General features: G+C 41.9%; 1 protein-coding gene across 1 annotated transcript in view; it reads left to right on the top strand.

Moving 5' to 3' along the window:
* Nucleotides 1–2,412, top strand: part of upf1 (UPF1 RNA helicase and ATPase) — a 16,046-nt gene extending 13,634 nt beyond the window's left edge. The window contains exon 24 of the mRNA XM_035670129.1: nucleotides 120–2,412. The gene's annotated coding sequence lies outside the window, so the exon portion shown is untranslated. The remainder of the gene's footprint in view (nucleotides 1–119) is intronic.
* Nucleotides 2,413–4,090: the final 1,678 nt, after the last annotated feature.

Raw genomic sequence — 4,090 nt, 5'->3', positions numbered from 1 at the left:
AAAGAAAGAGAATAAGGGCATATTCCAAAACATAGAACTATTCCTTTAAATACAAAGTTAATACTAATGAATATTTCATATTTATATTTGTGTAAATTTTGTTTTTTTGTATTTGACAGGTTGCTGGAAAGGAGCTAGGCCTGTGTGAAGCTTAGTTCATTGGTATTTTAATCTGGGTAATAACAAAAAAGAACAAACATGGATACCCGTTTTCCACTGCTACAACCGAAGCACCACTGTGTGAAAGTAACAGGAGAGAGACCGTGAGAAACCAACCAATCACAAGAGTGAGAGCAAAAATGGGAGTAGAGCTGGACAGGAAGCGAGCAAGAGACGAGAGAGTGGGAGGCTGGCGGAGGAGAGAAGGCACTGCTGCTCACACGCAAAGACATGGCGAAGGAGAAGAGCTGTCGTTGTCGGAGCAGCGCAGTTGGAGAGGCCAGACCTTCGACAGGTCAAGGAGGGTGGAAGGTCCGAATGATTCTGGAGGGGAGGGGAGGGGAAAGGGGGGCGACAGTGTCATCTTGTCCCTTGTGTGCCCCTGAACCCTCGACGATCTCCAGGCGGTATGGTTGGGAATCTTGCTCCAAAAGCTGAGAAAGATGGAGAAGAGGTGTCTCACACAAATGTCCTCCAAGCTAACTCAACAGGACGTCTTCTGTGACTTGGAGAGAGAGAGAGAAAACAAAAGGGGACACAACTCTTGAAGCAGTTGATATGGCAACTTTTTTAAACTCAAAGCTTGAATTGAGGCTCTGCATTTGATCACATCTAAGCATCCAGGAGAGAAGAGTGTGGAAACACTGTTTGGCTATTCAAGTGAACTCACAAGTGCTTGTGGTGTTGTACCTTTAAAGAGCTCAAATGAAATCTGAGGATTACATAGCCACGGATCATTCGCTTTTCTTTCTCAGCTTTGAGTTAGAAAGTTTTCTAAATAAAGTCTGTTCTCATTGAGGTTTTCAGTGATGTAAGCTAGCGCAGTTGGCCGTCTTTCAAGGCAGGTCTTTCTCAAGGTGGTCTGCAAAGAAACAAGTGGTGGAATTAGCTCTTAAAAATGTAAACGAAAAGAAAAACATCTTTGTCTCCAGATCTGAGGAGGTGAGCTCCAAAGATCTGAATATAGGGAGACAATTTTGTTTTTGTTCTTCTAAATGTATCTTTTTAGTAGTGAAAGTGATACTATAACCAGCTTATAACTGAATGAAGCCATCATTCTTTTTCTGCTGACCCTGAAGCCACTAAAGCTAGCAGATAGACATCATCTTGAGCATATATAGCTACATGCATCAAATAAGCCAAATGAAGAGGGCACTAATCCCCAAAGACCTTTCTCTAAAAGTCCCAAAAATATGCGTACACACACAAACAAAGGATGGTGAAAACTTCTGAGGCCCATCTTAGAATAAATGTGTTGAAGAGAAACTTGATCATAGATTTCACCATGTTAGACTGTGGTGAAAGATATTTTTCATTTTGGAAAGAGGAACATATATGTTGTATATGTTGTACATGCAGTATGAAATTTGGCATAACGGCAGATGATTATTAATCTGTTATTATACTAATAGTTAGATTATTAAGAAATGAAGACCCAAGTGTGTGATTATGTTGGTAGGACTTGAGTCCAGAAAAGACTGCATTTCTTCCCCTTGTTTTTTCTGTCCTTTGTTGTCCTGAAGTCTTGAATTTATAGAAAAGTGTGAAACTGTCTAATTAGTAGTGCATCATGTAAACACAGAACAGTTAGTTTATTCTGTAACTCTGGTAAATGTTAGTGAACATTGTGTCTTAGTTTCAGTGCTTTAGGTGGACACTAGTGAAGTTTCCATGCAGCTTGTTTTTTTTATCAGTTTCTCATTTTCCTCTGAGATGTACTAAGTCTGCTTTACTTGAACAATTTTCATGTTCATGTCATTGAAATTCATAACACTGAAAATCACTGATGACTGAAAGTCATCATCAAAACACCAGTCGTTTTCCTGACCGCGGCCACCTTTCCTCTGACCTAAAGCTGGGTTAAATAAGTTTAATATCCCGTCGGTGGCACGGAGCACAGAGCTCTAAAAAAAGTACCGGGGGGGCACAGCCGCAGGGATTTAAATGTGTTTCTGAAAAACATGTCACCCAGTAAGTGTGTTCATATTCCCACAATAATGAATTACAAACCAATTTTTGGCCAACTTCAGCTGTGCAGAAGGTACATCTTACTGTACAGGACATCCAGTTAATATTTATACCCTATTATTGATTATCTGTAGATTAGTAGATCATCTGTTTGCTGTCTGAATTTATGTTACATCCTGTGTGGATATGAGCATCACCAGCTAGATTCACCTGTTCATTGGTCTAACAATACATTTTTTTTTCCAAAGGAAATAAAATTACCAATAAATAACCCGCCCCCCCCCTATCCCTAGTCCTAATGACTTAGAGGTTTGAGTTCTTCTATACTTTTGCTCTGATAATCTTTGTTTGGCTTATTTAAAACAACTGAAAATGAAGAAGTTTTGTGTTTGCCACTCGGCTGCACCATTTTGTTTTTCTGCCCACACTGATTGATGTTTAAAAAAACATTATGCTCACTCAGATTCTCCTGTTGATAATCTTGGAAAATTAAAGTTTGCTTCTTTTTGCTCCTTAGACTTCACTGTTGTATTTCTCTTTTGTCCCCCCACTCATTTTTGCATAGTTACCATTGTAAGGCTCTCTTACATCTACACAGGAAGGCAGGTCTGAACAGCAGTAGCCCTAAACGGACTGCAGTGTGACTCTTAAGAAGTCTTTTTGGGTCATGACTTTTCCTTCGGGACAATTAATGAACAAACATTTGATTAAGCCTTAAAACTGGCAGCGGCGGGCAGACCTATGAGATCCAGTTTGCAGTAATGCACACATGCAGGCTCATTGGCAGCAGGCAGGTTTGACACAGTTCCCCTGCTCATGGCCTCATGCAGCTGTAGCGGGTGCCCGTAGCCATGTAGAGCCAGCAGGTGGTACTCTACTGTCGGGCTGTTGAAGTCGAGCAGCCGGCTGGGTGAAGAGCAGAGAGCCTTGACCCAAAACGAAGAGGTTTTTAGGAAAGAAACGAAGTAAAGAGCGGCTGCTGCTCCTCCGGTTTTGGAGATGGACACCGCGGTCACTTCAGCCGCCGAGGTCAGCGGGTCTGCCTCCTCCGGGTTGTGACTCTCCGGGCTCCGCAGACAGAGAGCGGTGGACCTCCGGTGGCCGGGGACAGGGCAGGACGGTACGGACACTGTGCAGGCTGCAGCAGGCTGTGGTGCCTTGCGGAGAAAACTCCCCCCCACCCCCCGGAGAATAAAGCAGGAGTAAAGCATCTGGTAGCTCAGACTGAAGGAAAGAGGAGACCAGAACAGCAACAGCAGCTCCAGCTCCGGGATTATTGTCAGACTCACCGAGGATTTACACCGACATGGGGTAAGTGTGGCAGGATTTTATTGCCTGGATTAAACTGGGCTCAAAGTGAAAGTTGAAATGGTTAAACAATCGTTTTTTCTTTTTGTTCAAATGTGGAGAACAAATACTTGTCGGGTTGATGGATGCACTGCTTCAACTCTCTCCTCTTCTTATAGAAAAGGAGCCGCAGTCACATTGTAAGATGTTTCCCCACCACAGAGAAAGGTAAGATCATTACGAGCTTGAGTGTGAACATTTACTCGCTTGTCTTTATTATTTGTGTTCCTATATGACATTTGATTTCTTGTACTTGTGACCTTAAGACGAACAACCACTCACATAAACTAAAAACTTCACATTAAATTAAAAAAACAATGCTCTCTTAAGAACAAGGGAGAGTCAGCCTTAACTTGAAGAAAGTTAAATCATAGTAATAATGATTGCTGTGATACTGGGTCATAGATTTGGGGAACGGCACATCTGGAGCAATGTTCTGGTTTCCTTTTTTTACCCTTGTACTAACACAGATTCTGCAGGGTCATTTTCAGACTTTATGATTCTGTTAAATCAAAGCAATCATCTTCTGTAATGTTTTCCCTCTGTGTGGCCTCAGAGTCTTCAGATTATTTGATCCATAATTCTCAGTAATGACTCTGCTTAGGATGCTTTTATT

This window comes from Morone saxatilis, unplaced genomic scaffold (genome assembly GCF_004916995.1).
Source record: "Morone saxatilis isolate NCDOM2014 unplaced genomic scaffold, NCSU_SB_2.0 Contig23, whole genome shotgun sequence".
In the NCBI taxonomy this organism is placed as follows: Eukaryota; Metazoa; Chordata; class Actinopteri; family Moronidae; genus Morone; species Morone saxatilis.
This window is presented reverse-complemented; position numbering and strand designations above follow the sequence as displayed.